The following is a 12,169-nucleotide window of genomic DNA, read 5'->3' as shown; positions in this document are numbered from 1 at the left end:
GATCTGCTCATCAGCCACTTGTTCCCATCTGGAATTCCCACAGCTGGCCATTCCTTTCCAGATGGACTTAATGCCCATCAAGCAGCATCTCCTTTTTGTTTCAAATCATCTCCAACTCAGCTCTGAATCTGTGCACTTCATTTGTGAGTCTACTCATCCCAAATCCTGGCAGTCCCTTCCATGTGGAGGTGTCAGCCAGCTTGAGAAGTGTTTTCTGTGTTCCATCACCAGGACCATTAATGAAAGTGCTGAAAGCTCAGTCCATACTGCAAGCATCTTATTTTGACAGTAATCTGTCAATGATTGCTCCATCTATAATTTTCTAACCAGTTTTGCAACTACCCAATAATATATTCACTCAGATGGTATTTTTCTAGCTCATGGAAGTATCAGAGGAGACAGTGTCAAAAGCCTGACTAAAATCAAGATCTATGACATGGTCTGTTTCTTCTCTATCCAGAAGGCTTTTTGCACTGTCATAAAGGAAAATTAGATTGGTTTGACATATTTGTTCTTGACAAATCCATACAGACTGTTACTCATCCCTTTATACTCCTCTGTGAGCTCACAGATAGACTATTTGATTATCCACTTCAGTGTTTTCTGAAAACTGAAGTTTTATAGGTTTGAAAGGGAAGCTCCTGACTCTCTGTCTTCTTATTTAACATTTCAAAGATTGGCATTTAAAAATGTCTCCTGTCTTTCAAGTTTTCCTGTGCCTCACACAGTGAATCCTTACACCTATTGGTCAATTCTTCCAATATTTCCCCAGCTTCTGCTGTAGGTACCACACAATGAAGTTCACCAAGGCACAGGCAAATAAGAACATTGACATTTTGGGGGGCACCTCTGCATTTCTCTCAGTATTTTCTGTTTTCTGGAGCTGTTCCTTGCATGAAAAATATTCCAGTTAAGTGCACATCAATGCCTATCCCAGGTCCCTTTGGGAAGCCTGGCTCTGGTGCATCCCTGGACTGTCTGCTCCAGGCTGCTGCCACTCCCCAGTACCAGCTGGGAGCTGCTGGAGAACGTGCAGTGCTTCCATGCCCTGCTGTGCCCCAGCCCATGGCAGAGGGCAGGGAGGTGGCACAGGAATGGGGAAGAGCTGGTCCCTTCACTGGGAGGGCTGCAGTCACCTGGAGGCAGCAGCCTGGAGCCAGGCCCTGAGTTTTGCAGGACTGGGCTTTGAGGTGACCTTCAGATCAATCAAACTGATGAAGGGAGACAAGCCCTAACTCACCAGCCTGCAGAAGATGTCTTGTCAGCCTGTGGAGCTCTTAAATCATCCTTGTATTTGCAATCCTGGAATAGCCATGTGATCTGTCCTTCAGGATAAAGGCAGCTGCTGAGCTCAGAGGAGCTGAGGAGCAGCAGCACAGCTGAATTCTCACAAGCCCAAAAGATCCAGCAGCTGTACCTGTCCCCATTTGGCTTCCTAATCTTCACCTGCAAGTTCAGAAGCATTCCCAAGAGACCTGGGCTGCAATCCAGAGCCTGCTGTCATTATCCATGACCCACCTGGGAGAGCAAAACATTCTCTGCTGTCCCCAGAACCTTGCTCCCAGGGGAGCCTATGGAGGACAGGGTTTCCCAGGAGGGATAAAAGGACCTGCTGGCCCTTTGCTTGACTTCTCTGCCTGCCCAAGTGAGATATTGAGGAGCAGAAGTTCCAGCTTTGGGGTTCTACAGGGAAAGTTGTGATGTCTCTGAGTAGCTGCTCCTAAATTTGCTGCAGGATGTTGGGAGGTTTTTTTACTGGATGGACTTCATCATATAAAAAGTCCACTATAAAATCTGGACCTCCACTGCTGCCCTTGCTGCCTGTGCTGTTACTCTGGGATCTGCTTCACCTTTGTGCAGAACTGCCAAAGGTCACTCGTTTGTCAGAGACAATCAAATTTCCCTGCTGCTCCCTGAAAGATTGATGAGGTTTAAACATCTTTTATTTGATCATCTAAGCAGCTTGTGTCTGCCTATAAATTCCCTGTAGCTTGCACTTGGACTTTTATGTTTGTGCACGCAGCAAAAAGGAGTGTGCAGGAAAAAAGGAGAGTGCAGGAAAAAAAGAGTGTGCAGCATTTCTGGTGTAAAAATATCCCTTGGATTGTGTTGAAGTCCTTTGCCCATCGTGTTTTCCTCCTCAAACCACGACTGTGTTAATCAGGATCACTCACAGGGTTGTCTCAAGCCCAGTCAGTATTCACAAGGCTCATTTCCTTCCTTTAAAAATAAATTCAGGAAGAAAAGTGCCTTAGCAAGCTATAATTCATATAAGTGTCAGTAGAGGTTCAGCTAGAAGATGGAATAAATGATTTTCATAATAAAAAAAAAAATTATTTTGCAGGAGGAAAAAAATCTAAACAAAATCCCCGAACTTAATGGCAATAATGAGGGAAATGGAGGACTTGCAAATGAAAAAAAAAAGTATATTTAAATAGAAACTCCTGCTGTTTTTGAGAGTCCCTTGAAAACTGATTACCTGCATTGACCTGTGTCTAAAGCTATTGACAAAGATAAACAGGGACAGGCAGTAGTCACTTCAGATTGAGTCCTGGTAGTTTGAATTAGATGGACCAAACCAGCTGGAATTATCCATTAAATCAGCAAAATCTGCTTGTCCTTTGCTCTAAAGCTTGATTAATGCTGACAAGCAGAGGTCGTGGAGCCAGCCCTTCCCCAGCCAGGCAGCACAGGGAGTGTGCCTGTCCATGGGCAGAGCCCCCCTGCACCCCATGGGCTGGGAAACTGGGATGGGATTCCAGAGTGTCCTGGGTTGAGATGTGGGGGGTCAGGCTCTGCTCCCAAGGAACAGGGACAGGAGGAGAGGGAATGGGCTCAGGCTGGGCCAGGGGAGGGTCAAGGTGGATACTGGGGGAAATTTCTTCATGAATGGGGTTGTCAAGCATTGGCAGAGGCTGTTCAAAGGAAGGGATGCAGAAAGGATTTAAAAGATGTGTGGCTGTGGTGCTTGGAGACATGGTTTGGGGTTAGCTTGGCAGGAAGGGAGGGGTACCCAAGGCAAGGCAAGACAAGGCAGCCTTTCAGCCCTCTCCCTTGCCTTCCCCTCCTTTGCCTTGCCTTGCCTACCCCCCCTTGGCTGGAATTCCCTACCCCTCCCCTGCCTTGCCGTCCTGAGTTAATGTTGGACTTGATGACCTCAAGGGCCTCTGCCAGCCTAAACATTCTTTTATTCCACAAGTCTTTACAACTCCTGGTTGTAACACACACAATGCCTCTTCTCCCAGAACCAGCAGCAGAGCTCGAGCATGAAATAAAAAAATTGTTTCCAATAGGGAGTTTGAGTTAAACAGAAATTGTGCACAAGAGGCAGCAGAATGGAAACCTTTCAGAAACAGCCTTTTAACACTGACTTTAAATGCTTTGAAGTGAAAGGTTCAGATTTCCCTGCATGTTTGCAGGTTGGCTTTGCATTTTTCAAAGCCTCTTCTCCTCCGTGCCATCCCTTGCTCTGCATTATCTTGTTTCTGTTTGCCCTGGGCCATGAATGATTCCAGTTCCAGAGCTGGGGTTTGCCTGCATGGCCACCCCCTCTCTCTGCTGTGCCCTTTGATGAGTGTTTGACCCCCTCTCTCCTGGACAGGTGGGCATGTGGGAGGGGTGGAACCTGTTCTGGAGAGGAAGCAGGATGGCATTCCCAGGGCTGGATGTGTGATCCTGCTGTGCCAGACCTGAACTGATGCCTTGTGAAGGCTGCCCTAGAGCAGAGGCTGGGCAGAGCTAAAGAATAAAGCAGGGATTTATCCAAAGGCCTCCACGGATCCACCTTGGGCAGCACCAGAGCCCAGCCAGGGCTGCACCCAAGATGACCCAAAATGGCCCCAAAATGCCCAACCAGGCACGGGGTCTCTCCCTGGGATCAGCTCTGCTCCATTCCCACCTTGCAGTTCATTGTCCCAGCCCAGCTTTAGCCCAGGCACTCCCACCCTGCTTGTTTTTCTCTCTCCAGCCCACGGGGTTTGTGCTCCTGGGCTGAGATTGGGATCATTTGTCCTTGGTGCCCAGCTGGAGCAGGAATTGTTTTGTCTCCCTGCTCTGTGCACAGGGCTCACCATCCCATAATATGGAGCCCAGACCCACCCACTAAAGCAGCACAGAATGTGAGAAATATAAAAGCTGAACCTGAGGCATCAGACCAATGAGGATTAAGGTGCCATTATGGTGCCACTGTCCTGTCCCCATCATATTCTCTGAAAAATCCCTTTGCCAGGATTTCTCTCCTGGGAAGCTGAGAAGCCTCAGAGAAAAATTAAAATAATTTATCTGATTTGCTTCTCCTGTGTTTTGCTGCTTTGGAATGTGGTTGGAGATTGTTTATCCAACGTGTGAATTGTTTTGACTTAATGACCAATCACAGCCAGCTCTGTCAGGGCTCTGGAGAGTCGTGAGTTTCTCATTGGTATCTTGTTCAGCCTTCTGTCTGTATCCTTTCTCTATTCTTTAGTATAGTTTAGTATAGCATTCTTGAATATAATTTAATATAATTAAATAATAAATTAGCCTTCTAAGAACATGGAGTCACATTCATCATTTCCTCCTCTGTCTGGGGACCCTGAAAACACAGTGTATCTCAGGGGGATGCACTGTGCTGCATCTCCCTGAGCCCCTGCACTCAGGATCCCTCCAGGATCCCCCCCAGCACTTCCCCACCTCCCTGCAGCCTGGGGCAGGGATGGGCAGAGCCTGGGGAAGGAGGAGAGGGCAGCACAGGGAGGGAGGAGGCTTTGAGGAGGGATCACAGAATCCCTAATGTACCAAAAGACCCCCAAGGTCATCAACACCACTCTTCCTCACACTTTCCTCAGCCCACAAAACCAGGCAGCAGGAGGGGATGCATCCCTCCTCCCAGGCTGAGGCCAGCAGCATTCCCAGGATATTGGAGAACTTCAGATATGTTTAAATATCAAAACAAACTTCTCCTTGCACAGTTTGGCTTAGGATGATGGGAGAAGTTTCACAGCAAAGAACTTTTGAAATGCTTTGCTATAGGAGCATCAAAAAAATGTTGGTTAAACTTAACAGGCCAAAAACTTTGGTAGCTGGGCTGCTCTGGACAGAAGTTGTCTTCCAGTTCAAAAGGAAAACGTCTTTTATGATGATTTGAAATTGAAAATACAAAAAACAGAATTGTTGAAAAGGATGTGTTTTCTCCTCCTAAAAAGAAAATAAATCAAAATAAACATTGAATAAAAAACCAGAACCATTTTCAAGCAGGAAGAAGTTCCATTTTAAAAGTGCCAGAACTACTGAATGCTGTGAATAATTTAAATGAAGGATTCAACTCTGAGATTAAAAAATATCTCATTGTTGCCAGATACACACTCTGCCCTAAAAGCAGCAGGAAGAATTGAGATGTTTATAGTGAAATACTTGAGTGCAGGGATTTGAACTGCAACCTTGGTGTCTGAGCTGGGATCCAAACCAGCTCCACAGCCAGGCCCCCAGCTCAGAGGCACTGGGATGAGCACAGCACACAGGAAGGCTGGGACAGAGGCAGGAGCAGCTCCCTGAGCACAAGAGAAATAATTAAAATTTATTTTTGAGGCAGTTTGGTACCAGGCTCTACCTCCTGGGATTTTCCACATGAATCAGGACAATAACAGGAAGCAGGGTTTCAAAACCAACACATGCTTTTTGGTTTTCTTTGGAGTCTTCACAATTTCCACTCTTGCCAGGGCCTTGTAGCTGGGCTTGCCTTGAGGAAGGCAGCCCGGCAGGTCTGGAGGACTGTAAGAGCACCAGGAGAACGAGCCTGGAGCAGCTTGCAGAGTTAGGGAACATTTGATGGATAACGCCAGTGCCAGGGAACACGTGGATGACAGAGCAAAGCAGAAAGGAAGCCATAATTAAATATTCCTGAGTACAACCCCCAAATTACAGTGGACTAAGAAGTAAGCAAATGACACCCAGGAAGAGAGCAGCTGATTCTGAGCTGATTATCATAATGTAAATGCCAACAGCAATTTACTCAAATCACAGAGGTTTATTTGTGGTGTGGAAAGTGGGTTTAGTCCTAATCAAAATAAAATCAATGTATATTTCAAAACAGATTACTGCTGGTAAACAAAGCAGCCATGATTGTTATTCATTATCTTCATCAGCACCGAGAGGGAATCATTTCTGTTACTACTTAATTACAGAGATGTTAACAATTAATTAAGGCATCGTGGTGATAGCCGGTGATTTGGGAATGGAGAGGAGGTTGTCCTCCCTCAGTGTGGTTTTGTTGCCTCAGCCCAGCTCAAACCATGCCTGGTGCCACTGCTGGGTGGTGGCAGCTCAGGGAGCAGAGGCAGGGACAGGCTGCGCCACTCCTGCCTCCCCCTCCCCATTTCACAGCGACTCAGGCCCTGCCTTTGGGGGTCCCCAGAGTCCCAGCCCTGGCTGTCAGCACTCAGCCTCCCCTGGCTCAGCCAGCAGGGCCTGCATCTGTGCCTTCCCTGGAATTCATTACACATTTGGGACTGAAATCTCCTTGCTGGGTTGGGTAGGGCAGGAGGCAGAGCAGGGCATCCCCATCCCTGCAGCCACCATGGGTGCAGGATGCTCTGGGCTAGCTCATCCCTGTCTTGGTTTGAACAGCCAGGTGTCTGCTAAAGAAGGCAGGAGCCTTCCCTGAAATGGAAAATACAAACCCTCTCCCTCCAAATAATTATAATTTTGAAATTAAGGGGCTCTCAGGCAAAGGTAAGGGAACAGGAATAACAGTTCTTTACTAGGAAAATTAAAAATACAAAAGCAATAGCACAAACAAATAAAAAACAAAACCACTGACAGTCAGAATAGGACCTGGTACCCTGATATGATAGGGGAGCAGGAATAACAGATCTTTATTAGGGAAGAAAATAAAAATAAAACAAACAATGCAGCAATACAAACCAACCCTGTCAGAATCAGAATGTGCCCTGTCCCCTGTGTGTCAGGGTGGTGGCACAGTCCCATCCCAGGGGGGCTCAGGGTGGTGGCACAGTCCCATCCCAGGGGGGCTCAGGGTGGTGGCACAGTCCCATCCCAGGGGGGCTCAGCCCTCCTGCAGTGCCAGCTGTGGCTCTGCTGGAGCAGGGATCCTGCACAAGGGGGGAGTTTTCCTCTGCAGCTCCAGGGCTGCTGGAGATGGGCCTGCTCTCCCTCTGGGAATGCAGGGCAGCAGAAAGCTGCTCCTCTGGGAATGCAGTGGGCAAAGGCTGCTGGGCTGTTCCCAGGGCAGATTGGATCCAGGGAGGAATGCTTGGCTCCTCCCCTGGGTGCAGCATCTCCCCATGGGATGGTGGAATTTGATCAGCCCTGCAGGGACACTCAGTGGCCATGGACAGCAGAGATCTCCTGGAGGGAGGATGGGCTGTGGGAGAGAGAAAGAAAACTGCCCCAGGAACAGCAGAGAACTGCCCAGCTCTGACACATGGGGACAGGATGTACAGCCCCATTTCAAACCTAAGACAACCCTGCTCCCCAGACAGCCCAAAGAGTGAAATGGGAGCAGTGAGGCACCCAAGAACTGTTTCTTTAATCCAGGTTTGTCCCTTCTCCTTTGCACATGAGGTGTCAGCTCAGAGAGGATCCTTACGAGGCTGATCCAGGCCCGTGTCTCTGGTTTGAGTGCCCAGAACATCTCAACCCCACACCATCCCCAGCTGTCCTGAGACTGAGGAAAGAGCTCATGGGACAAAAGGAGGTTTGAAAGGAGCTGAGTCACTCAGTCCCAGAGTCAGTGTGATCCTGAATCCCATGTCCCGAGGTGTCATCCCTGTCCCTGCCATCCCAGGTGCCCAAGGTGAGGAGCCCAAACCGGTTCCCTGCATGGAGGGCTGAGCTCCCAGCACAACCCCAGCTGTAGAGAGCACACATGAAGCACAAACAGAGGACTCTACAGCTAATTAAGTTGAAAAGAGGGTATATATTACAGCACTCGACACATGTGGAGACATTTCCAAAGTCATGTATAAAAAAGTCACAAACTCCTGCTATTTATCCAGAAGGGTTTTACACATTCCCATTGTTTCCAGGATGGTTTCTAGGACACCTATTACATAAACATTAGCTCTCACCTTGTATTATAATTAGCTGAATGTCCATAATGGCTGTGTAATTGTGCCCTTTAATTGGCTCTGTGGGCTTCTGGGAGGAAGTAAGATCTCTTCCTCATGGTAAAGCCCCTTCCTGGGGCTCCTTGGGCTGCTGGCCACAGTCCAAACCTCCTCTCACTCTTCAAAGCCACTGGTGTTTGTGGCTCCTGCACTCTTACAATCCTTCATGTATCACCTGTCATGGCCAGCCTTGCTTCAGTTATCCCCCCCTGGTCTTTGCTAACTACATTTCTAACTTAACCCCTTCTTAATTAAAATATATATATAGTTTTCCCTCTCTGAGCTGGATTCCTAGCTCACCCCTTGACTCACACAGCCCATCCTTTTGAACCCTGCTGGTCCTTCCAGAGGCATCAATCCTGCTCCTGGGACTTTGGGAAGGGGCTTTAATGGCAGCCTTGCCTAAAGATTCTCTCTACTCCTGACTCCAAAATTGGTGGCCTGGCACCAGGAGCTCTGGTTCAGGGGGTCCTCAGAGCTGGGTTTATTACCAGAGACTCTAAGTAACTGCTTTTAACAGGATTTTCCTTATACTCTGTTGCAGGAAAAGTGGCCCATTTATATTCATTGTACTTTATAAATGTTCCCACCACAACAATTGCTCTTGATTATAGTGGACTTTGTTTTCCTTTGAATTTAATAGCAAGAGAAAAATGACACATGACAGAAATCTAAATAACATTCTGCTCCCCTCTTCTCTGTTTTTTTCCTGAAGTGTGAGCCACAGTTTATACTGAAGAATGATATTGTTCTCAAATATCTTGCTTTATTTTTTTAAATTTTCAGAATGGGGAGAAAAGTGCATTAATGAGTTGGATTTTCCATAGTGCTGAGCAACTGAGTTTTTCCTTGGGTTTTCATATCCTTGACAGCTCAAAACATCAGGCCCTATTTCTCTGTAGGAAAAGTTTGACTTTCGGGGACAGGAAGCTGATTGCCAAATATACATTAGAGATTTTGTCTGATAAACTGGATTCAGGATGTAAGAATGGTTTTCAGTATATTTTACTCAACTAATTTCTTGAAGGAGGTTGTTTAGGAGGGTGAACCTTGTAGGATTTATGAAGGTGTAACAGGGTCTGTTTTTTATTGTAATTCAATTAATTCAATTAAGAAGAAGGCTGGAGATGAAAGCATTTGGAATTGTTGCCTTGATTTTTTAAGATTTTTTAAGCCTTCTGATGTTTACATTCTTGTAATGAACTCTCTCACTCACTTTATGTAAATAACTCATTGTTTTGCATTCTTTTATGGAGGAGGAGACATTTGGTGGACTGTTGGTTTGTCCAGTGTCATTGGAGAGGTGGCACTGTCACCCTCCAACCCACTGTCACTTTTGGAAATCTATAAATGTTGCAGTCAGGTCCTTTTTTCCTTGTCGTGTTGTTTCATGTCCTACAGTGACACGGAATGAGCCCTACTGGTCTCTCCTTAGTCAACATTTTTGCCATTAACATTACTGAGAGCAAAGCCAGGCTCCTCTGAGCACTGAGAAGTCACTTTTCCAGCCAGCTAATGGGTTTTATCCTCACAAACACCATGCAAATGTGTTTTCTGGATATGAGGTGGATGGGACCATCACCTCCTGTTACATCTCCCTTGTCAGCCAGGGCTGCAGGAACCTGCAGGGAAGAGAAATCTCATTCCATCCGTGTCCTGGCAGACTTCTGCACCTCCCTAGAGGTGTCTGATTGAACCTGCTATTGCCACAGATAATATTTAGTGTGCTACATGTGGAATACATTTATATTTTCCTGCAATGTCCCCTCACCCCAGGGTTTGACTGCTTTCATCTGCATGCTTTTAGTCTGCATTGCACTCAACCTGTGTGGGGAAATAATTATTTCCTTCATGGAGTGAGGAGCACTCAGCCCCAGCAGCTCAGAGTCTTTGGGATGTGAGGGACATTTTTTAGGCTCTCTCTGCCATTCCTTGCCCATTAAGGAGCCTTTGTTGGAGCAGTGTGTTCCCCAGGGCAGGAATCAATGGGATAAATGTGGATGCCAGCTCCAGCCTCCCAGTGCTTCCCTGAGCCTCCCGAGGAGGAGCCAGCAATGCTCTTGTGGTCTGAACCCCCAGGGCTGGATCAGGCCCTTTCCTGACCCAGAGCTGGGACAACTGAGAGGTGTTTTAAAAACTTTTATTCCATTTTCAGTCTCACGAGAAGGGTGAGACAATACAGATGTTATAACTCACACCATCACAACCAGAAGCCAACTATTTCCTAATTCCAAAACACTGTAAGTGTTTCTTGGCCTATCAGCTTTAGCCACACCATGCTGTAGATGTTCCCCAGACACACTGGAAACCCTGGCAGATTTGCTCTGGTGCCTCTCCCCAGAAGCCAGGGGGGCTGTGCTCAGGAGAGCCCTGTTGGGTACAAATGTTCACCTGGGCCGTGCCACCCATGGCTTCGGTCACCCCCACCCCCCGTGGCTGTGCTCTGGCACTCTCACAGCTGAAATCTCTTGTCTCCCTGCTTTGGGACTTGTAGAATATTTCAGTTTTCTCTTTTGTGGCTGTTCAGGAGCTGACAGAACGTATCTGATTTCCCAAAAGCCATGGGCAGAGGGTGCAGAGCAGCTCAGTGAGCAGCCAGCTGGAGGGGAGGTGGCTGAGCCACTCTGTGCCACCTGCCTGGGTCACTCGACTCAGCTCCTGCTGGGGTCTTTCTCCCCCAGCTGCCTTTGGACAGGGCCTTCTTGCTGCTCCTCTTCCTCCTCCCTCTCCTGCCTGTGCCACCTCCTTTTCCTGCCAGGACAGGGCTCCTGTTCTGGAGGATGAGCAGCAGCACCCTGGCAGTCCCTGCTCCAGCATCCCCTGGGGGATTGTGGCATTCCCATTCTCTGGAAAAATCCCTTTGCCCAGGATTTCCTCCTGGGAAGCTGAGAAGCCTCAGAGAAAAGGAAAACAATTCTGATCTCATTTGCTTCTCCTGTGCTGTGCTCACATGTGGAATGTGTTTGGAGATTGTTCACCCACAGGTGATTGTTCCATTGCATTCTGCTGGGAGTTGTTTTCACTCTTTGGCCACTCAGGGCCAGGCTGTGTCAGGGCTCTGGAGAGAGTCACCAGTTTGCATTGGTATCTTTTTAGCATTCTGTCTGTATCCTTCCTGTATTCTCTTGTATAGTATAGATTAGTGTTTTTTTAATAATATATAGTATAATAAAATAGTAAATGAGCCTTCTGAGAACATGGAGTCAGATTCACCATTCCTGCCTTCATTGGGACATTCCCAGCAAACACAATAGGAGATGACACAGCTGCTCTCCCAGTGCTCAGTAGCTTTCCTGACTCTCTCTCCACACCATCAAAGATCAGGCAGCACCTCCCAGGTTTGATGTTTTCATGGGAAAAAGGTGAAAATCACTCAGGGATAAATGGGAGAGAGATCTCAGGCAACTTAAGCAACTCGCAGAGAAGCTTGGTGGCCACAGTGACAGATTTTTTCATAAAGCACTGCCCAGATCTCTCTGATACCTTGGGTTTTAAGTTTTTCTGTTCAGTTTTGGTGTGCAGCTTTTAGCTTTATATTAATGTTATTGGGATCTTTTCCCAAAACAATCCTATCCTAGCTGGAGACTCAAGGACAGTCTCTTCAAACTTCAGGCCCAAAGCATCAACATTAGAAGAGGAGGGTGGGCAAGCAAGCAAGGAGGGTGAAACTTCATCATTTGAAGCTGTTAATTGGACAGTGAGGTCCTGTATGCAAATGGACTAAAACTTATCAAAATGTGAGATCTCATGGCCAAGCCCTCTTTTGCTTCCACCTTGGAGCCATCCAGGTGCTGCCAGGGTGTGACCTTTGAAGGCACCTCAATAAATCTCCACTTTCTTCCTCTTAGATCCATCCAGCCTCTCTTCCAGCTCCTTGAGCATCATCCTGTGTCACCCCCAGTCTGTGGTGCCTCTTTCCCCCAGGGGCAGTGCCTGTGCATGGTGCACTCCCAGCTGCCACCCTCCAGCTCGGGGACATTTGCCAGCACTGAGTGTCCTGCCATGCTTGTGCAGTTGGGGCTGCCTTGGACACCATGGTCACAATGCAGTCCTGTCTCCCAAAACCA

This window comes from Serinus canaria, chromosome 20, assembly GCF_022539315.1.
Source record: "Serinus canaria isolate serCan28SL12 chromosome 20, serCan2020, whole genome shotgun sequence".
Taxonomy (NCBI): Eukaryota; Metazoa; Chordata; class Aves; order Passeriformes; family Fringillidae; genus Serinus; species Serinus canaria.
The sequence above is the reverse complement of the archived record's forward strand: the minus strand, read 5'-3'. Positions refer to the sequence as shown.